Consider the following 24,047-nt stretch of genomic DNA (forward strand, 5'->3'; position numbering starts at 1 on the left):
ACCCTATATCCTAAACTAAAACCCTTCCCAGTTGACTATCCTACCTCACTGCGTCTATTACATCACCTGGCTAAGACCCCAGAAGGGAGATGGCCATGCCCTAGACCCCAGAAATGCTGCGCGGCCAGGACCACAAGGAAAGAAACATTTCTCTTGCTCACAGGCTCTGGCCTCAGTACCACTTCTTCCTCAGAATCAATTTAGATCAGCTAGAAGCTAATGATTGCTTTTGCCAGTCATAAGAAAATGTTCTTCACACATTTCTTCTCCAGAAATATCACTTTGTTCAGAGTCTTCCTGACAGTGTGGATTACATGCAATAACTTAAAAGATGTCTTAGAATTCAAAGTTTCAGTTAGTGGGAAAATAGTGTGTCTCTAATTTCTCTGTAACCTGACAGGACAGAGGCTACTTCAAGTCTATTTATTCACTCAGCAGATACAGATAAAGCACTAGGTTCTGCACTAAGTCTGGGCATACAGCGAAGAATAAACCAGAGATGCTACTTCTCACCGAGGAGCAGAAAGTAAGTAAACAAGGAAACGGAGCATCGCAAATGGTAATACATGTTTACATTACACCAGTCAGTAGAATTACATGTCCAGGCACTACCAGGCTCCCCAACAGGGTGAGCAGTGACCACGGAAACGTCGTAGAAAACTGTAGCAAATTGCTGGTGCAGGACACATTTGCATTTCTACTTGCAAAACAGCTGTCTAGAGACATCTTTAAGGCCTATGGCTTGCCAAACAAATGAGTGCTTCTTAATAGAACTCCATACTGAACCAAAAGGATGCCTCACGTACTACATAAGGTTTTGACTCGTTGTTTGTTCTGGGACAGGCTATCACAGGGCAGGCTGGCCTCAAGCTCACAATCCTCTTGCCCCAGCCTCCCACGTGCTGAGATACCAAGTAAAAAAAAAAAAAAAAAAAAACACTCCTGACTCACTGCATAAGTTTTACCATAAAAGACCATTAACTTGAATCATCAACATCCAGTACACGCAAGCCTCAGAACGTGTATTTGAAAACAGTACAAATGTCTCCAACTGGTAAAGCAGGTACATCACTTAAACAAAATGAGGCAACGGAAGTCTCCAACCAACAGAGCAGACACCTCACTCAAACAACCCAGCCTCGCCAGGCTGGGCACGGTAGCACATACCTACAAAGCTTGGGAGGTGGAGGAAGAAGGATCAGGACTTTTATGTCACCCTCAGCTACACACTGATTTCCAGACTAGTCTGTGGTACATGCAATCCCATCCCACCAAACAGAAATGGACGAGGGAGGGAGGGGAATCCAAAGTGACTCAGAAGACAGGAAGATGGTATCTCCAAGTTTTATCATGTGACTATAAAATGTTTTGGTTTTTTTTTTTACTTCTGACTTATAGAGGCAAAACCTACATAATTCAATGATTTATGCTCACTGTTTCATTATCTCATCGATGTCTTCAGAGTCCTGGAAAGTTGGCAAATGACTCAATGACCTATTTAAAAACTGAAAAAAAAATTTGCCAACTACAGAATTTTTGAAGTGCCCAGAGCTAACTGAAAGTACATGGGTAGCAGTTGAGCAAACGGAATTTCTTCCACCTCTTCAAAACATGTGCCCCACCTTTCAGGATCTGGGTCTTACACAATAGAGAAGCAGTGACTGAGAATGGGATTCTATGTCAATACTTTTCTTTTTCTGGTACTAATTCTGTTCCATTTTCAATCAAATTTATGTCCCAACATGCAATGGGACTAGGTCCACATTGGTCCACAAATAATAAGTTGGCTACTGGAAAATTTTACCCAAGAAAAACAATGAGCTACAGACCCCATTACAGTATACAAAACTGTTGACCAGGAAATGACTCTTAATGCTTTTGAACGGCACAGGAATAAATTCCCACCCTAAAAATACAACCAAGATAAGAGATGAGAAAACCCTTGTTTTAGACAACAGATCAGTGACCAGTAAAGATTGGTAAAACAGAACTGATTCCAAGCTGCACACAGCATTGGTCCTCTCTCAAAGGGTCCCAAAGGAGTTTGTAAAAACCTACAGGGTCACCCAGAAAAAAGACACCAGGAAGAACAAGTATGGTGGGTATTCGGAATGAACAGATCTCCTCTTGTGTAAGACTAAGTAAAATGGACAAAATAGGCAAATGTTTTGTCTATTTGGGTTGTCGAAACAAAATGCCATGAACTAGGTAGCTTATAGACAACAGAAATTAACTTCTCATCATTCTAGATGCTGGGAAACCCAATTTACCAGGTTCACCAGCTGGCAGGAGTCCCTCTCTGGTTTACAGTGGGTACCTTATCGCTTTATGTGTTTCATATGTTGGAAGAGACAAAGCAGCTGAAATCTCTCTCTTGTTTTCCCCCCTTTCTTATTCTTCTCTCGTACATTACATCCCGACTGCAGCTCCCCCTCTGTACTGGCTGGTTTTGTGATTCAACTTGACACGAGTTAGAGTCATCAGAGGAAGAAGACTTAGTTGAGGAAAACGCCTCCATGAGGTCCTGCTGTAAGGCTTTTTCTCAGTTAGTGATCAATGGGGGAGGGCCAGGCCCATTGTAGGTGGTTTCATCCCTGGGCTGGTGGTCCTGGGTTCTATAAGAAGGTGGGTTGTAGCTGGGCGGTGGTGGCGCACGCCTTTAATCACAGCACTCGGGAGGCAGAGCCAGGGGAATCTCTGAGTTCGAGGCCAGCCTGGTCTACAGAGCAAGATCCAGGACAGGCACCAAAACTACACAGAGAAACCCTGTCTCGGGAAAAAGAAAAAGAAAGTGGGTTGAGCAAGCCAGGGGAAGCAAGCCCCAGGAAGCAGCTCCCCTCCGTGGATTCTGCATTAGCTCCTGCCTCCAGGATCCCGCTCTGTTTGAGTTCCTGTCCTGACTTCCTTGAGTGATGAAGAGCAATGCTGAAGTGTAAGCCAAATAAACCCTTTCCTCCCCAACCTGCCCTTTTGGTCACGGTATTTCATTGCAGCAAGAGAAACCCTAACTAAGGCACCCTCTCTCCCCTCCCCCTCAGTCTCTCTCTCCCATCTCCCCTCTCCCCCAGATCCATCCTTTTTCCATCTCCCCTCAGAAAAGAGCAGGCCTCCCAGAGGCAACAACCAAACACTGCATAACATGTCCCAATAAGACCAGACACATACCATCACATCAAGGCTGGACAAGGCAACCCAGTAGGAGGAAAAGTGTCCCATACGTAGGCAAAAGAGTCAGAGACTGCCCCCTGCTCCCTCTGTTAGGAGTCTCACAAGAACACCAAGCTATGCAGCCATAACACATATGCAGAGGACCTAGGCTAGACCCCAATAGGTCCCTGATCTCTGTGAGCCGCCATGAGTCCCAGTCAACTGATTCTACGTTCTCATGGTCCCCGACCCCTCCGGTTCCTCTGGTCCTTCCTTCTCCTCTGCAGGACTCCCCAGCTCTGCCTAATGTTTGGCTATGGGACTCTGCATCTGTTCTCATCTGTTTCTGGATGAAGTCTCTCTGGTCTTTGTGATGACAATTCTGCTAGGCTCTGGTCCCAGAACATTCTGCAGGCAGGACATGGTGAAGGTCTAAGGTTATGTGGCTAGGCTGGTGTCCCAATCCCTCCACTTAAGGCCTTGCCTGGACACAGAAGATGGCTTGTTCGGGCTCCTGGTCCCCCACTACTAGGAATCATTGTTAGAGTCACTCTCGTAGATTCCATGGAGTTTCCCTTGCACTAGGTTTCCACCTCGCCCTTCGAAGTGCCCCCCCCCCAATTCCAGTTGTTTCTCCCAGGATTTACTCTTCTACCCTCCCGATCCCTCCTGTTCCCAACCACACCCTCTCCCAGACAATCCATGAAATCTATTCTATTTCTCCTTCCTAGGGAGATCTTTGTGTCCCCCACTTGAGCCCTCCTTGTTACCTAGCCTGTCCGGGTCTGTGGATGGTTATCCTTTACTTTACAAGTAATATCCACTTATAAGTGAGTACAAAACATGTTTGTCTTTCGGGGTCTGGGTTACCTACTCAGGATGCTTTTTCAAGTTCCATCCATTTGCCTGCAAATTTCATGATGTCATTGCTTTAACCAGCTGAGTAGATGAACCACATTTTCTTCAGCCATTCTTTGGTTGAGGGACATCTAGGTTGTTTCCAATTTCTGGTTATTATGAATAATGCTGCTATGAACATAGTTGAGCAAGTGTCCTTGCGATAAGATGGAGCATCCTTTGGGTAAATGCCCAGGAGTGGTATAGCTGGGTCTTGAGGTAAATAGATTCCCAGTTTGCTGGGAAACCACCATATTGATTCCCAAAGTGGCTGGACAAGTTTGCACTCCCACTGCCCCTTGTGTTACCGATCTTAGCCATTCTGACAGGTGTGAGATGGAATCTTGTTTAAGGGCACTAATCTCACTGATGAGGATTCTACTCTCTGACCTAATAACCTCTCAAAGGCCCCACCTGATATCGTCATGCTGAGAATAACAATATCAGTGTATGAATTTAGGGAATAGAATCAAGACCATAGCACACATTAAAACATGTTGCTGGATAAAAGACCAAAGTTACACATAGAAATTTGGTCTAGAGTGTGTATAGACAATGGAAAAAGTAAAGAATGCTCAATTCAATGTGCAGAAACTATGATTAACTAGTTGGAAATAAAATTCTTGGTCTCCATAAAAATAAACTCCAATGGGAATAAAGAGATTCTGTTATTATTGCTGGTTTGTGTGTTTCATTTGTTTCTTTATAGTCTTTGGTTTTGCTATTTTGTTGTTATTGTTGTTGTTTGCTCCTTTATTTCTCTTCCTTTTTGAGACAAGGTCTTTTGCTGAGAGCCAAGGCTGGCCTGGAACTCTCTAGCCTCTTGCCTCAGCTTCCCACGTTACTTTTAAAAAAGAAGACAAAATCAACATGCAATCTACTTTGAACATTCTACTTAAACCCCACGAGTGGTTTCTCGTTGCTTTTACAACACAAGATCAAACTCCACGTATGATCTATATAATCCTACATGCTCTGATGATCTTGAAAATTCTTTAGCCACAATCGTGACATAATCCCATTTCCCCTTGGTCCCTGTGCTCCAGCCACATGGCCTGAGGTAGAATCTTAGATACCCTCCTTATTACCTGCCCACTTCGACTTAGCTACAATCTCTCTTCAAGGTCACGTCTATGTAAAGCCCACTGGGACCTCCCCAAACAGATCAGTTACCTACAGTATGCACTTTTTTTTTTTTTTTTTTTTTTTTTTTGGTTTTTCAAGACAGGGTTTCTTTTTTTTTTTTTTTTTTTTTTTTGGTTTTTCGAGACAGGGTTTCTCTGTGTAGCTTTGCGCCTTTCCTGGAACTCGCTTTAGAGACCAGGCTGGCCTCGAACTCACAGAGATCCGCCTGGCTCTGCCTCCCGAGTGCTGGGATTAAAGGCGTGCGCCACCACCGCCCGGCTGAGACAGGGTTTCTCTGTAGTTTTGCGCCTTTCCTGGAACTCACTTTGTAGACCAGGCTGGCCTCGAACTCACAGAGATCCTCCTGCCTCTGCCTCCTGAGTGCTGGGATTAAAGGCATGCGCCACCACCGCCCGGCTGAGTATGCACTTTTTGTATCACCTCACCTTCAGAACATTTATTTGTGCAAATGTCAAACAAATGATGGTCTATTCTTTCTTTTCATCTTAACTGAGGTGAAATCAACAGATGGAAATTACACGTACAATAATATACTAACACATGTATATAGGGTGGAATGGTTATTATAACCAAGCTAAATAACATACCTACCTCCTCACGTAAGTGCCTCTCTTTGTACTCGGAATCCTTAAGACTTACTCTCTTAGGAAATGTCAAAGATAGCCAGGTATGGTGGTAAACACCTGTAATACCAGCACTGGAGGTCTGAGGAAGGAGGATCATTAGGCTCAAGGTCATCTTCAACTATAGAGGGGTCTGAAACCAGCTCAGACAAGAAACCCTCCCTCAGAAAACAATTAGAAAAAAAAGAGAAAGGAACATATGAAGTGTAAGGAGGCAGGCATAATGACACAGACTTATAATTCAAGCACTCACAAGGCTGAGGCAGGAAGATTGCAGCAAGCTCAAGACCAGTCTGGGTTACACATGAGCTCAAGGCTAGTGTGGGCTACATAGTGAGATTCTGTCTCAATAACAACAACAATAAATTCAAATATATTGTACATTATTAAATAAAGTCAACATGTTCTATATTAAGTCTTCAGGACTTTTCCACTTACAATTAGAAATTCAACCACTGGACCACATTTCAACTCTCCTACCAGTGAGATCAAGCAGTATTTCTCCTCCTGTGTCTGGTTTATTTTACAATACCCTCATTTAGGTAGACTATGTGATAGACTGTAGCTCCCAGGGTAAGTATTATTCTTTTTTTTCTCTCTCAGAATTGACTTAGCACCACCATAGCAGAATAACTTAAGGAGGGTCTTTGTATTTAAAGTATGTGACTAAGAAATCGAACCAAAATAGACTGTATAATCCTAGAGCAGAGACAGCCATCTTAAGCACAGCACACAACCAAAACTATAAAGGAAAAAAAAAACAATAACTCTGACTAGGGAAAAATGAATATCTAATTTCTATTAAGAAACTTAAATTGAAAACTAAAGAGAACATTTTCCGTATCCCTGATTAAGAGTTGATAGCCTCAAAAAATGAAAACTTTTCACAAATCAATACCTTCTCCCAAGACGTACAAAGGCTATGGACAGCAGTCATAGAAAGACACAATTTCTAAATATGAAAAAGTTCAAACCATTAGAAAAATAAAGATTTTTTACACAAAAATTTTCCTATCAAATTCATCATCTTTAAAACTCATATCAATCAATATATGAAGGCGTGAACCCCAAATGTACATTACAAATGTAAATACAAGCGTGAAGAATTACCCTGAAAAGCACTCTCACAGCACACACAAAAGTGTATCTGGTCTTTGACTGAACAACTCCTCTTCCAAGAACTTTGCCCAGGAGGGGAAATTTTCTTCCCTGAACCCAGCAGTGGACCCTGTGTTCTACGACACCAACCTGTCAGGCAAGATATGCCCGCCGGTGCAGTAACAACTGTTACCAATGCTATCACCACAGGAGTAATAATGGCATGACTGTTACGAGTGTTACCAACTGCTTTCTGATTGCTTCTGAGGCCAGCTCCACAGGCTGGAATTCATACCTGGCATCGTAAACCTGTCAAAAGCCCATGGCTGAGGAGGCTACTGTTGTTTTGCTAAACGGACATGTTGTCAAACTGCCTTCTAAATACCCATGTGTATACTCATAAATTAGTCTGACAAAGTGGGGTTGGCTGTGGCTTGTTCTGTTTCTCTGATCTTTCAGCATTCACCCCAATGTCTGTCTCTGGGCTTTTTATTAATAAGACCGTTTAGCAATTAGTCTTACAAAGAGTCATACATGCCACACACATAAAACTTTCTTGGGATCCATAATGTAAAAATGCAGCCTAACGAGTTATGAGTTGAACACACCCACAGGTGGTCAAACAGATGATCCAAAAAAACAGACTGATGTGACAATTTCAGCCTACAATTAAGTCCCTTCACAGTTCATTTCCTTCTCCACTTTCAAGGCACCCCTCCCAACTTCCATGAACATTAGAAAAAAACACCAGAAATGGTATATTCTGAAACCAAAATTCCTACAGATACTCTAAGGGTAAGTAAAGTCACTCATACCTGAAGTTTACAAAGGAGGAATCCAGTGGGGTGGCTTACAACTCCCCGGTCAGAAGGAAGACACCTTGTCCACTAGGCCACTGGATTCCTATTTCTTAAAAAACTCAGGACCAGAAAATCTAATTGCATTTTCCTGGTGTGCACTATTTATTTAAGCTGACTTTACTGATGATGCTTAAAAGAGAGACTGGAAATACAGAGGCAGAATGGATGAGGAGAAGCAATTGGGTCTTTCTGTTAAAATTTAGGAAAGACTATGAACAAATGAGCACCAGGATTTACACTGTATCCCCAGGCAGTATGGAGTGGACACACCCAGGATTTATACTGTATCCCCAAGCAGTATGAAGTGGACACACTCAGGATTTACACTGTATCCCCAGTCAGTATGGAGTGGACACACTCAGGATTTACACTGTATCCCCAGTCAGTATGGAGTGGACACACCCAGGATTTACACTGTATCCCCAGGCAGTATAGGAACAGAACAGAAGTCCATACAAGGATTGGTGCCCAGGACTTTCTTTCCATCTTAAGCGTCCACATCATTCAGCATCTCTGGACCACCAAGGGTCCTGAGAGGAAGCATTAGGTAGTCTTTGTTCTGAATTACTGATCGAGTAAGACACAGCTCCAAGAACCACACCAAACACTGGCTTCCTGATATTTATAATCTTTGATGAATCAAAGGTACACATGCATCAATGAAGCTAAAGAATAAGAGAACTTGTGTTAAGGTTTGCATAGGAAGGACTCTCCCAAAAGGCTCGTGTGCTAGGAATTGGTCTCCGGCTAGGGGTGCCGTTTGGGGGACATTCTGAGAACTTTAGGTGGCAGGCGACACATGAAGGAAGTGGGTCACTGGGGATTTACCCCAGGGGCGGGGCCTCTCTGCCTTGTCCTTAGCTCTCTGTTTCCTCTCTCTGCTTCCTGGCTGCTGTGAGCAAATCTTTCACCAGCACATGCCTCAACTTCAGGAGTTCTGTCAGAATCAGTGGAGCCAGGAACCATGGGCTACAGTCTCTGGAACGGTGAGTTCATAAGCTAAATGAGTTTCCTTCTTCTGGGTTGTTTATGTCAGAGACTCACACCTCCATCTAATGACGACATAATGAAAACAATTTAATTGGGTAAATGTCTGTTACTTTTATGTGCGCCAGGTTTTTCTTACCTTTAGCTTTTTTCCCCTTTTATTGAGACTAGATCCCTTTCTCATACAATGTATCTTGATCTCTGGCAAGTCCGACTATGGTGGCCTCAGGCAGGAATCACCTGTGAGTACTGAAAGTACCCAGGAAAGACCAAAGAAACAGGAGGCTCTCGTGCCCTCAAGCTCACTCCAAAGACTTCCACAAACCACACGGGCTTGTCTGCAGGAAGCCTCAGGGTCACCACTCAACCTTGCAGTCTACTGCAAGGTCACTTTCTGGTGGCATGCAGCAAAGGTTATTACCTCCACTGCCTTCCTGCCAAACACTCTCCACTTACGTCAAAAACCAGGAAAAGGAAACAAACCTGAAATATTTTACAACTGGTCTAGACTCCTCTCAAAGACTGTCATAAAGCAAAATAATCTAGGGGAACCAAAGGGGCCAATGGGAAAGAGGAAGGTTCAGAGGGAAGGTGGTTGGGGTGGAATGTGTCCGGTGTACAATATATGCTTGTAGAAAATGTCCTTGTGTAACATAGCACCTTGTACAATAAATGCTGACAATAAAAATTAAATTAAAAGCGAAATAAAATATTTTAGAAGACATTAAGAGAGAAGACAATAAAATCAATACATAACCACTTAGTATGTCTTGAATCCAAAATATGCTACAGGATCATTTTAACATAAAATACATATATGATGACAGTATTAAAGTATGGTTAATTGGATTAAGGTGCAACTACAATAATAATATCAGGAATGGAAGAAGAACGTCTTTATTCTTGGAAAATGTCAACGTATTGGAGGTAATATTCCAAGATACCTACAATTTATGCTCCAAACATTCAGAATATATGCACATAAAGAGAAAGAATCAAAGGATGAACCATTAATGCCTAGCTGGTCCACACGGGTGTTCATTTTCTCTTCTTCTAATTTTTCATAGAAGTTTTTCAAAATAAAAGTTTAGGGAAGAGAGAAACGTTTTAATTTAAAACACTCGCAATATTTTTACTTATTCCCTCTTAGCCTTACTGTTTCCATCAATAGTTGTGCTCTGGGGGAACTGGAAAGGGGGAGTAAAGGTGGGTAAAGGCCCTCGTTGTCAACCCTGACAACCCAAGCTCCAAGCACACACGGTAAAGGAAAAAAGTGACTCGCTTGACTGTCCTCTGACCCCCACACAAGTGCCCACACACACACACACACACACACACACACACACACACACACACACACGTGTACACACGGTAAAGGAAAAAAGTGACTCACTTGCCTGTCCTCTGACCCCCACACAAGTGCCCACAGACACACACACACACATGCACATACGCACACATACACGCACATGCACACATGCATGCACACACATTCCCTAAACAAACACGTATAAATTTTTCATTAAAATGATTAAATATATCAATTAATATTTGTGTTTTTCAATTCCTGCGCCCTGCCAGTTCCTGGATCTAGTTTTAACCTCTCCTTGGAGCTTGGTAGCAATTAGGGGAAGTTCTACACTGTGCATTCAGCAGCAGATATATTTATACAGATCATCATCAAATACATTTAAACATGAAGTTGGGCTTCAGGCAAAAGCCCAGCTGCGCAGTGAAGGTTGGGTGGTATGGCCTTGCCTTGTCCAGACACTTCCAGGAGAAGGCAGGTGGTAATTTCTCCTTCTGTGCCTTGAGTTTTCTCCCTAATTCAGAGCTGACTTTGGGCCACTGCTGTCACAAGTTCACAATAAAGTCCAACTGGACGATAAGGCTGGTGGCTGTGGTCACCCTGACTTGGTCTCAAGTTTCAAGATTGCCTCATGGCAACCCAAAAGCCAGCCAGGAGCCATCCCAGAGGTCAAGGGGGAAGATACCGGCAGCTTCGGGGTAGTAAGAATTCAATCTAAATTTGGGGAATTTAATCTAAATCTGATGGTGATAAAGCAGATGGCATGCAGATTCTCTTTCAGCATTTTGTCCAAAAAAAAAAAAAAAAAAAAAAAAAAAAAAAAAAAAAAAAAAACAGCAAACCAAGGAAAGGAAGGTGCTTATGTAACAAGTGAAGCTTCAGGGATGCTAAATTTAGAAAATAAAATCTTAACTTCACATGTTTAACTTAATATGTTCTTATTTTTCTCTTATGTTCTTTTTCTTTAAACTGTGTTGCATATTTATTTTGTAAGTATGTGCACGTGTGTGTGTGTGTGTGTGTGCCTGGGGCGAGGGGGCTCACACATCCCATGGCAACGGCTGTGGAGGTCAGAAGACAAGTTGGGGAAATCAGTTCTCTTCTTCCATCGTGTGGATCCTGAGACGAAACTCACCTTGCCAGGCTGGGCTGCAGGCAGCTTTCACTTGCTGAGTGTGGCAGATTGAATGAGATGTCTCCCATATTCTTGGGCACTTGAGCATTTGGGGACATTGTTTGGGGAAGTTTAGATGGTGGAAGTGCTTTTCTGGGAGAGGGCTTTAGGCTTAAAGGTTTCCCACTGCCCTATTTCGAGCCTTCCTTTTTTTTTTTTTTTTTTTTTTGACGAAGTGTAATGACACAGGGTGAAGCAGCCACCAGCCTCCCTCCGAAGTAACTGGGACTTCATGGTGAACTTGGTGGGCAGCCACAGCACAAGCCTTGCCCGCAACATCAAGTTTTCTGGTGCTCTTTCTCTTCAAACCCAACATTTCATATTCCCTTCTGCCCCATGTGCTCTTTTTCATTGGAGATCTGCATGAGAACCATTAATAATAACCACATCGCAGAGTCAATATGATGCTACCTTGAAATTGCCTCTGCCAACAAAATGAATGCATTACTTTTTGAGTTAGCCTCAGATCATTCTTAGTACATGGGCAGAAGGCAGTGAGATTCTTTGCCAAAGTATCACAGGAATGCGCTCAAGCCCAGCTGCTGTTAAGGTCCTTACTTCCCTACAAAACCTCTTAAGATGGGCCTCTAGGGCCTGTTTTGCTTTTAGCTCTGTCCTCCTGGTTCCTAGGACGCAGCCTCATAGGCCCTTATAGAATTTAACTGTTTTTCTAGTCCAAAGTTCCAAAATCTTCCAATTCCTCCAAACACCAACAGGGTCAGATACTTGGAAGCTGTGGTGGTTTGAATGTAATTGGCCCCCATAAGCTCATAAGGAGTGGCACTATTGGGAGGTATGGCTTTGTTGGAGGAAGTGTGTCACTGTGGGGGCCAGGCTTTAAAGTGTCTTTTGCTCAAGCTTCCCTCAGTGTGACACTGTGTCGACTCCTTGTTGCCTGCAAGATGTAGGCCTCCCAGTTACTCCTCCAGCACCACATCTGCCTGCATGTCGCCATGCTCCCCACCGTGATGACAATGGATGCTCCCCACCGTGATGACAACCTCTGAAACTGTAAGCCACCACCTCAATTAAATGTTCTTCCTGTGTAAGAGCTGTCGTGGACATGGTGTCTCTTCACAGCAATAGAAACCCTAACTAAGACAACAGCAATACCCAACACTGGTACCAGCTTCTGTCTTAGTTGGGATTCCATTGCTGAGATAAAACACCAAGCCAAGGTAACTTATAGAAAAAAAGAGTTTATTTGGGGCCTGCAGCTCCAGAGGGATAAGAGTCCATGACCATCACGGTGAGGAAGCGTGGCGGTGGCAGGCAGCCATGGCAGAAGAAACAGCTGAGAACTCATATCCTGAATGTCAGACAACAAGCAGAGAGATGACCTAGGGATGGTGGGATGCTTTTAAAGTTCAAAGCCCACCCCCAGTAAACTACTTCCTCCAGCAAGTCCATACTTCCTAAGCCTCTCCAATCAGAGTTACCAACTTGGGGACAAGTATTCAAATGTTCAAGAATATGGGGAACATCTCATTCATTCAACACCCTGACCCACCTCACCGTCCTTTCCTCATGATCTTCTCATGGAGAAAGGGATTAGCAAACAAAAAGACTTAAAGGTCATTTGCTGTGGGATAATGCCCATGTACACTGGTTTAATAAAATGCTGATTGGTCGATAGCCAGGCAGGAAGTATAGGCAGGGCGAGCAGACAAGGAGAATGCTGGGAAGAGGAAGGACAAAGTCAGGAGTTGCCAGCCAGACTCAGGAAGCAAGATGACAAGGCAGAACTGAGAAAAGGTATCAAAAAAAAGTGGCTAAACATAGGTAAGAATTATGGGTTAATTTAAATGTAAGAGCTAGTCAGTAATAAGCCTGAGCTAATGGCCAAGCAGTTATAATTAATATAAGCTTCTGAGTGATTATTGTGTAAGTGGGTCACGGGACTGTGGGGGCCTGGTGGGATCACAGGAAAACTTCCGACTGCAGTCATTTGTTGGGGAATTTTATTTTAAGGTGTGTTACTTTTGTTTATGTTGCATTTGTTTAACTCTGTGAAGCTGTGCTACTTAACCGATCTAAAACACCTGATGGTCTAATAAAGATCTGAACGGTCAATAACAAGGCTGGAGAAAGGATAGGCAAGGGCTGGCAGGCAGAGAGAACATATAGAAGGAGAAATCTGAGAGAGAAGAAGTAGCCAGAAAAGGAGGAGGACATCAGGGGCAGCCACCCAGCCACCCAGCCAGCCACGGAGTAAGAGTGAGATTTACAGAAGTAAGGGGACAGGAAAAGCCCCGAGGCCAAAGATAGATGGGATAATTTAAGGAAATCTGGCAAGAAACAAGCCACGCTCAGACTGGGTATTTATGATTAAGAGTAAGCCTCCATGTAGTGATTTATTTGGGAGCTGGGTGGCGAGCCCCCCAAAAGAGCCCCCAAAAAACAACAGGTCATTTAAAAATAATGTTTGTCTATTTTATTTTATGTGTGTGTGTGTGTGTGTGTGTGTGTGTGTGTGTGTGTGAGAGAGAGAGAAAGAGAGAGAGAGAGAGAGAGAGAGAGAGAGAGAGAGAGAGAAAGCAAGAAAGAGAGAGCGCAGAAGAGAGGTGTGTGAGAGAATATACACATGCCATTGCACGTGTATGGAAATCAGAGAACAATTTTCTAAAGTTGGTTCTCTCCTTCCCCATTCACACGGTTCTGGTAACTGAACTCAGACCATCAAGCCTGATCATCACGGGCTTTACCTACTGAACCATCCCACAGGCCCATCTTGATTTTGTTTTGAAACATATTTCCAATGGATATAGGACCTACTTTAACCATATTAACATACAGTTTCATGAAACTAATGAAAATTCATGAATCCTAGTCATGTTTCATCTTTATCTCTAAACAAAACACTGATTTCTTTTAAAAATAGCAATGAGTTGGGCATGATGGTACATGTCTGTAATCCCAGTATGCAGCAGGCTAAGGCAAAAATGACAGTTCAAGATTAACTTTAACTACATGGGAAATTTCAGGTCAGTGAAGGCTAGAGAGAAACCCAGTCTCAAACAAACAAAAAAAAGGAAGGAAGGAAGGAAGGGAGGGAGGGAGGGAGGGAGGGAGGGAGGAAGGAAGGGAAAGGAATGATCTTTAACAGCTAAGAGGCTAAAATTAATAAGGAAACCAAACCCCAAAATGAAGCTATCCCTCTACTGAAAAAAAATAATATGGTTCTAGAATATTTTGCTACTGATTTAAACATTGGATCTTGCTACGGGTAGCTCAACTAGTCACACTATGAGAGCTGAGCCGTTTGAAATGTTAGCACATTCTCTCCAGTTCTGTGTATGTGGAGCTTCTGTTTTCCTTTAAGTTAGAAAACAGGTTCGTAGTTTACACCCATCAGCCAAATACGAAGAAGCAACCTTATGTTGACATGGCCATCTCAGAATTCCCAGTTCTGCAGCGAATCCATATGCTAAGAACATCTTGCCAAATAAAGGAATTGCTTCCAGCTATGACCCATTTTAAAAGAGGAAAAAAAAACTAACTAAAAAATTTTTGCAAGTGAAATTAAATTACTCTAATGGACTACTTACCCCAAAACCTACTTATGTTTTCTCTACATTAAAAACCGTTCTAAGAAATGGTGTGAAAGGTTGTTCCATTAATAACACCGTTTGAAAAACCTACATGCTATCATCCTATAATATCCATAGTCTCCATGTGTTTAACTCAGCGACTTTTACTGCTTAAAATAGTCTAATTTTCCTGAAGTAAGATAAGAATTAATCATAAGTTCTCTAAATATTAAAAACAAAAGAGAAGTCACACATGTTCCTGGAAACAATACCAACTAAATTCATGAATTACTAAGAAAAAAAAAAGTATCCTTACCATTAGAAAAATAACTTCAATGTAAAGCCAAAGATAACCAGACTGCAACTGACAACTCCAGGGAGGCTACCTTGTAAAGAGGACCCTAAGAAAGACACAGGGATTGCCCAGCGACAGAAATGGATGAGATCTACATGAGCAAACTGGGGGGGGGGGGGGGGGTAATGGAGGGCAAGGGTTGGGGGAAAGAGAGCTTAGGGGAGAGGGAGGTCCCAGCTGGATCAGGAGCAGTGTGGGAGAACAGGGAGGGAGATACCATGATGAATGAAGACCCCAGGGGAACAGGAAGAAGCAGAGTGCTAGAGAGGTCTCCAGAAATCCACAAAGATACCTCCACTGTAGACTACTGGCAATAGTCGAGAGAGAGCCTGAGCTGACCTACTCTGGTGATTGGATGGCCGAACACCCTAACTGTCATGATAGAACTTTCATCCAGTGACTGATGGAAGCAGATGCAGAGATCCACGGCCAAACCCCAGGTGGAGCTCCAGGAGTCCAATCGGTGAGAGAGAGGAGGGATTATATAAGCATGAGATATCGAGACCATGATTGGAAAAAGCACACGGACAAATAGCCAAACTAGCAGAAACACAAACTGTGAACCAATAGCTGAGGAGCCCTCATGTAACTGGACCAGGCCCTCTGGATAAGTGAGACAGTTGATTAGCTTGAACTGTTTGGGAGGCCCCCAGGCAGTGGGGCCAGGACCTGTCCTTGGTCCATGAGTCAGCTTTTTGGAACCTAGGTCCTATGCTCAGCCTTGGTACAGGGAGGAGGGGATTGGACCTGCCTCAACTGAATGTACCAGGCTGGGCTGACTCCCCAGGGGAGACCTTGCCTTGGAGGAGGTAGAAATAGGGGGTGGATTGAGGGGGAGGGTTGGGAGGTGGGAGGAGGAAAGACAGGGGAATCGATGGCTGATATATAAAACGACTAGAAAATCTCTTATATAAAATTAAAAAAAAATCAGACTTCCAAAAAAAAAAAAGGAAAAAGAACTTTACAATTGAAAGCCTATACTGATCAAGGCTATTGTACTATATCAAAAGCTAGTTGATATGTACCCCTTTCCTTCATTTCACCCTCAAGACACCATTCTAAACAGATGCAGTTATCATGACATTTTAGAAATGAAGAAAGTAAGGTCCCTGAGATGTCACATAAGTGTGGCAGATCGCAAGACTTTAGTCCTGGCCCACACTGAATCTCTCCTTTCCCAGTTACAAAGACTTAGCTGGGCCCACAGCTTCGCAGCAAGCAGACACGTGGGCCAGCTTCCATTCAGCCTAGAGGCGTCTTCGGACCACAGCTCACGAGGAAGGCACGTGTGCCGTGTGGACGTGAGGCAGCGTCCACCACACAGGAGACATCATCGCAGGCAGGGAGGCACAGATGACCCCAGCGGTGGTTGGTCCCCAGGACTGTCCAACCTGACCCACCTGTCCACCGTGGTGTAAAGAAGACAGAAGTGCCGGAGAGACAAAACCAAGCAAGCCTCCCTCCATACCGGGTTATGACGCTGTCCAGGACAGGCCCTTAGCTCACCCAGCCACAGGAACTGGTACCGGGAGTGGGGTGAACTTCCGTGAGTAGGAAGGAGGAGGCACCGCACTGGCTCGGCAGTTGGCTTCCTGCTAATGGGACAGCAGACACCGACAAATACAAAGGGCCTGAAAATCGACCCTCGTTGGTCACCGTGTAACAGCTGACAAGTCCGTCACCTGCCACCCAGAGGGTGGACAGTACCACAGAGCCTGCCGCACCAAAGAAAGCACTCGGAAAGTCCAGGAAGAAATCTCTGTGATTCTAAGTGTTCAGTCAGAACTATCGAACACTGATACAGATGAGGGACAAATCCTGGCCATAGTTACGTTCTTCGTCTTATAACAACAAAAATATCAATAGTAGGATGTCTTAGTGAGTACGTTTCTAGATTTATTCCCTTTCTCCCGAAATAAGAATTAAACAAACAAACAAAAAATACTAAAAAGATCCCATTTTGGAAACTGAGACATGAAATATTTTATGTCTTTAAAGCTGGGAAGAAAATTAACTGGTTTTTTTTTTTGTTTTTTTCCATACTAGAGATCCAACCTAGGGTTTTATATATGCTGAGTGCTGAAGTTTGAACAGGAAATGTCCTTCAGGGGCCTCCGTACTGAACACTTCATCACTATGGATGGCACTATTTTAGGGCGTGGCAGGAGGTTTAGAGGTAGGGACTAACTGAAGGAAGGAATTTATGGGAGCATGCCTTTGAAGACCCCCTGTCACTTCCTGTCCCTCGCTGCTTCCTGGCCATCATAAGGTGAAGAAGGCATTTCCCTGTCAGATGCTCCTGACACCATGGTATTTTTCCAAAGCACATGGGACCAAGAAATCATGGTGTGAGCCCTCTGAAACAAGGAGCACAATGATCTTCAAGTATTCTGATCAACACTACACAAGAGTAGCTAATGGACTCTGGAGGCGCTCTCCCCATGAGCTACATCCTTCACATCACAGGCATCCAGGAATCCTCTTTTACTTCAATGCCATGGATATCTAAAAATAAAGTAATTGATACAATGCATTTCAACCATGTTTCCTTCAGAAACACTGAACTGTTTTAATCACAGGTTTTGCATATTTTGCTAGATCTGTCCCTTCTTATTATCGTTTTTTTTTTTTTAATTTCCAAATTTAGCTAAGAATCCATTAAAATTTCATTCAAGGTCAAGTTGTATGTGTGTTTCTCTTCAGAACTGGGGAAACATCAATAGGACACACATCCCTACAGGAACACCCTCTTTGCTGTGGTAGTTATTTCTGGGCTCTCGTTACATAACACAATAGTGTCTGAAAGTTCACACTGCCCACCCGCAACCCCAACACTGCCGTTTCCCTCACTCCCACCTATCCCAGAATGGAGGCTAGGATTCTGGGTAAAAGTGTCAACGGAAGAAAACAAAGCTTCACAAAGCACTAAGGGGAGGATCTAAGAAATAATACAGAAATAACAACTGTCACATTAAATGTCAACTTCCTCATAAATAAACACCAAAAATTCTCCAAGAAACACCTCCTATCAACTTCTCCCACGTTACTCATTGTATCGTTCCGTGCTCTCCAGCACATACATATTTTCCCCTTGAGGAGCCTGTATTTTATCGTGCTATTCTTCCTTCTATGATGTAAAGGTTTTTAGGAAGTAAACCAATATCATTTCTGTCACTAAAGGGGCCTTATGTCCCAGTCTATCTGAGATCACTCCAATGGTGCCTGATGCTCCGCTGTAATTATTGCTCTCAACTGTGTCCCAGGCGGTAAGAGAAATTATAATGGACATACTACCTCTTGATAGCCAGCTGTGTGACCTTAAGCTACGAACTTCTTTGGAACTTGGAAATTCTTCCACTGAACAAAACCACCTATAATTTGTGAGTGTGATGACCCCAGGAAATAACACTTGAAAGTGCATGGAAAAGTGCCACGTAAACATATCCCACACTAAAAAATAGCACAAGAAATACTGACAGGAGCTGGGGAGGCCATTCACAGATAGAGAAGTGCTTATCTAATGACCATGAAGCCCTTGGTTCAAGACACAGCAAGAGGAGCTGGAACAATCACCCTCCTGCTTGTTTTCCAGCACACCCAGAGCTTAGCAGATACAACACAGAAAGTCACATCACTGTTCAAAATCTTGGTTTCTTCACTAGCAAATAAAATAGAGACTGAGGGATGCTTATGGTCCTTTCCAAAATGAGAAATTATTTCATAAAGAAATTAGTTCAATTTCTCAGATTACCGTGTTCATTTATGTCATATCTATCAAACAAGCTGCTGGAACTTCAAAAACTTCTTGACTTCCCTGAGAACTATAAATGCAGCCTACAAACTCACTTGGGCTGACAGCTGAATGTTTAAAATTTTTCAAGTTATTTGCCCTCTTTTTTAAAATAAGAAGACTTCAAATAAACGCTATTTCTGAATTGTCTTGGAAAATGGGCATATCTTGCATTTTAGGGCAATAACCTCAAGCAGCAAGTGGTAGGTGTTTGTAAGCCCAACTTGTGAGCCTCTCACCCACTGCGCCCCACAAATTTATGTTACCTCCCTGTATCATGCAGGCACTCTGAAAATCATGCTTACATTCTGAAAATACAATGAATGCATGGCCACACATCCACACATGACTCCAGCAGCAACCCCTCCTGCAGCATGGTTCCTGATAACCTACGAATTCATCAGTGAAATTTAAACTACGAAATGCTGTTCACTGCTTATTCAAAAGAACTCCAATAACTTTTATCCTTATCCTCTTTATTTCGTCAAAATAACACAGAGGCAGCAATTTATTGAACCAGGATTCAGAGGTCAGATTACATTTAGCTCTGTGATTTATTCATTTGCTGACCCCAGTGAACTTTATCACATAAAGTTTAACTGAAGAAAAACAGGACAAGTGAAGTAATGTCTAATATCTAGAAACAACCAGAAAAGGATGGCTAGTCACGTCTCCTGAGAGATGTATTCTTCACAGAAGAATTGGTCAACAGCATTTACCAGCCTATTAAAAAAGAGTCAAGCTAGATGTTTCTATAGATGTTCTCATACAAAGATAAAAGTCAATCATATACTTACAACTATGGAAAGCCGAGTCTGGAATGCATACATGTAATCCCTGTTCATAGAAACGTTTCTCACAATAACTAAAGGTGGAAGCAGCCTGTGTCCCAAAATGGACGAATGGATAAAGAAAATGTACTAAGCACACAGTGGAGGAGTATTCAGTCTTAAAAATTAAGAGGAGGGGATAGGAAAGCAGCCTAGAGGAGAGTACGTGACTTCCACACACAAGGTTGCGGGTTCAACCTCTTGAACTACAGCTTTAAAAACTGGAGACTGACATACGTTGAAACATACATGAACATTGAAGGGATCATGCTAAATTATTTTTAAACTCATCACAAAATGACAAATATTGTACACATACAGTTATACGAACTACTGCTGTTAACCAAACTCATAGACACAGAAAACGGAACTGGGGAGGGGAACACACATGCCTGTCATCCTAGAACCTGGGTGGAAGAGGCAAGAGAATCAGAAATTCTAGATCATTCCACAGTGAGTTCCAGGCCAGCCTAGGATACATGAGACTCTACCTCAGAAAGTCGAGTGTGGGGCAGAGATAGCTCAGGCAGGAAAGTATTTGTTACATGAGCATGAGGATCTGAATCACATCCCCAGTACCCATGAAAAGAGCCACAAATGGTGGTGCAGTTTGTTATCTCAGTCCTGGGGAGGTAGGGACAGGAAGATCCCCAGGCCCCAGGGCTCACTAGTCAGCCAGTAAGCTCTAAGCCAATAAGAAATCCTGTCTCAAAAGTCAAAGTGAAAGCCCCTCTGGCACACATACACACACATACATATACATACATACATACATACATATACACACGCACACTCACGCACGTGCACACAAACAAACCAACACACTACACTACAAAGAAAACAGAACCAAAGTTACTAACAACTGAAAGAAGAGAAATTGGTATGTTTGTTTCAAGGGAACAGAGTTTCAGCTTCACCAGACACACAGAGTCCAGTGATTGGTTCTACAGGATGGGAAACATTTTAACTTAGGGCACTGTACATTTAAAAATAGGTAAGACAGCCAGGAGTGGTGGCTCACACCTTGAATCTAAGTGTTTCAGAGACAGAAGGAAGCAGATAACTGAATTTGAGGCCAGCCTGGTCTACATAGCTAGTTCCAGGCCAGCCAAGGCTACATAATGAAGAAAAAAAAGATAAGGTGGTAGCATTTATGCTATGAATTGCAATACACTGAATGCTTGTGTCTTCCTGGAATTCTATACTGAAACTCTTCTCTCATTGTCCCACTGTGACAGCATTGATAACCTGAATTAGATCATAAGGGTAGAAGCTTCATGAACAGAATTATAGGGTGAACTAGTTCCTTTTCAGCCAATTGTGGTGGTATTGTGTTCCCCAAAATATTGTGTACCCTAATAAACTTATCTGGGGTCAGAGAACAGAAAAGCCACTTAGGATAGGCAGTGGTAGCACATGCCTTTAATCCTAGCATTCCAGAGGCAGAAATCCATGTGTTCAAGGATACAGCCAAGCATGGTGACTCATCATGCCTTTAATCCCAGGGAGTGGTGGTAGAAAGCAGAAAGGTATATAAGGCGTGAGGACCAGAAACTAGAAGCATTTGGCTGGTTAAGCATTTGGCTGGTTAAGCATTCAAGCTTTTAGATTTTGAGCAGCACAGCTAAGAGCCATTCGGATATGAGGAGGACACAGAGGCCTTCAGTCTGAGGAAACAAGACCAACTGAGGATCCGGCAAGGTGAGGTAGCTTGGCTTGTTCTATCTCTCTGATCTTCTAGCTTTAACCCCAATACCTGGCTCAGGTTTGATTTTATTAACAAGACGCTCTAAGATTCATGCTACAGCCAATCAAAGACATTGCAGGAAAACATCTGTTTGTAACCAAGAACAAGTGCCCCCACCACCCCCTAACACCTGGCACCCTAACCTTGGGCTTCTAACGTCGAGAATGATGAGAAGCAAACATTTGCTGTTTAAGGCACTCAATCTATGCTATGTTACAGTAGCCAGAGCTGAGACTCACGTGCTCATCACAACTCACGTTTCCTACTGAGCACAGAGGCATGTCCCCATGGTCCCTGCTACTCAGAGGGCTGGGAGGGGCAGGTGGCAGCGGCTCCCTGGAGCAACATAACAAGATGCCATTCTCATAACAAGACGTCATCCATCTGCACATGGGCTTTTTTTTTTTAATGGAGACCAGTGTAGGGATCGAACAAGAAGAGGAGATAAACATGCAAAAGGTGACAAAAAATAGAAGTCCTTGCTTCAAAATCTAAAAAGGAAAAACATACAGTCATGGCTACTTTAAAGTTTGGGGTGGGGAAGGATACTTCCGAAATAACGTAAGTATCTCCAGGAATGTGCTTCCCCGTGACACCAAAAACAACCTACCAAAAACCCTGCCCAAAGTTCTGCCATTTCACAGCTCTGGAAATGAACAGCAGGAAGACATTTCCTTCAAGGAAAAAAATGGCTGTATCTTAGGACATTCCTGTATGAGTTTTTATAATTCATCTGTTTCCAGCATTCAGTCCACAATATCGTGGCACCGTTGGAGCCACGGTGCGACAGCCATGGCAACTATGGAAGCCAGCACCCTGGCAGCTACTGGAGTCAGAACAGGCTGGTAGCTTCTCCAAGAGGCCGGGCATCCCAGGGAACCGCCATTATTTGACCTGGCGGTTATCTGGGAAAGACCTATTCTCAAGACTCGTCTTTATTAAATGTGACTCGGGGACCACTCAGTGGGAAGGTACTTCCCACACACGTCTAACAATAGTCCCTCAACCACCTAACCCTGCATGTGTGCAGCAGTCGTGCCAGTTGAGGCAAACAGGAGGCAGGCAGAGGAAAGCAATCAAACAAACAAACAAAGATAGTTTTCTCTTCCAAGAAGCAGCCTGTTGGTAAAACGGCTCATCAGTCTCTTGGTCCAGAAGACCCCACAAAAATCATAGGAATCAAAGCTTCAGATCTTGGGTTCACTTTAAGAACACTGGGGAAAACTACCTGGACCACCAAACTTATGAATATGTGAAAAGCCCCCAAGCATCTGAAAGGGTCATTTTAAAGAAGAAATACATGTCATTCTGGCAGGACAATGGTGGGGTTGGTAGGTGTGCCCTGTCCGGACCCGGCGGCTGGAGGACAGGGCACAGCATCAGCGACACGGGAAAAGTGTTGAATGTTTGCATCACAGACCTAAAAATGCCGAGTAATGCTGAACTGAGGGTTTGGATTTAAATTTTCTAGTCAGGAGCTATATCCAGGTGAAGGAAACAGCCCAGATGTTGCATGGGATCAACCCATAAGCTGCCTTGCCACACTGAGATAATCCTCAGAGAAAAAGAGCAGGTTGTTCCTAAACCAGAAGAGGCGGCTGCACAAAAGAAAAATAAAAATAAACTTACAGCATGGAAGCCAATTTAGCATAGAATAAACTCAATGAGAGGAAAGACGGAGGGATGGAAAGGAGGAAAGCAAGGAGGGAGATAAGGAGGGGGAGGGGAGGGGGGAGACTGCAACATGGAAACGAGAGTAAAATTAGCTGTGTTTGCACAGACGGGATTATATACACTCACACAGACTTCACAATAAGAACAAAAACGTAAAGTTCTTAGGAATGAATTGGATTAACAAGATAAAGAACTTCCACACTGATAATCATAAAAATTAAAGGGGAAAACTGAAGACGACAAGTTTCAAAGACACGTCACAACCACAGACTAGAAGAACGAATATTGTTTGAATGTCCACACTACCCAAGGACCTCTATAGATTCCATGCATCCCCAAAGTCCTGAAAGCATTTATGCTTTTGTTTTTCTGCTTGTTTGTTTTTGAGACAAGGTCTCACTCTTTATCCTAGGCCAGCTTAGAAGTCACTGCTGTAGCCCCAGGTGATCTTGACCTTCTTCATCAGACTCCCACGAGCTCATACGCCAGCAGGAGCCACCACACTCAGCTCCCAGGAGCATTCTTCACAGAAAGAGAAAAGAATCCTAAAATTCAGACTGAACCACAGAAGCTCTTGAACAATCACAGCAGTATTGAACACAGAGAATAAATCAGAGGTACCACAATTCCTGAATTCAAAACACACTACAAAGCCACAGCAGTCAGAACAGTATGGTTCCTTCATAAGACAGACATCAAGACCAAACTCACCGAACAGGGAACCCAAGGTAAATACACAAGTGTATTGTCTGTCACCTTTGACAAATTGATGAAAACAATGTGGGCATGACAGCGTCATCGATGAAGGGTGTTGGAAAAACTGGGTGTTCCCACCCAGACTCTTCCCTCACATCACATCCAAAATTAACTCAAAAAAGAT

The 24,047-nt window shown here is 43.3% G+C and overlaps 1 protein-coding gene across 5 annotated transcripts in view; it reads right to left on the reverse strand.

The window, feature by feature from the left end:
• The window catches only part of Hecw2 (HECT, C2 and WW domain containing E3 ubiquitin protein ligase 2), a 355,297-nt gene that overhangs the window by 314,252 nt on the left and 16,998 nt on the right, over window positions 1-24,047 (reverse strand). The window lies entirely within an intron of this gene.

This window comes from Peromyscus californicus, unplaced genomic scaffold, assembly GCF_007827085.1.
Source record: "Peromyscus californicus insignis strain IS unplaced genomic scaffold, ASM782708v3 Scaffold_21__1_contigs__length_65335640, whole genome shotgun sequence".
NCBI lineage: Eukaryota > Metazoa > Chordata > Mammalia > Rodentia > Cricetidae > Peromyscus > Peromyscus californicus.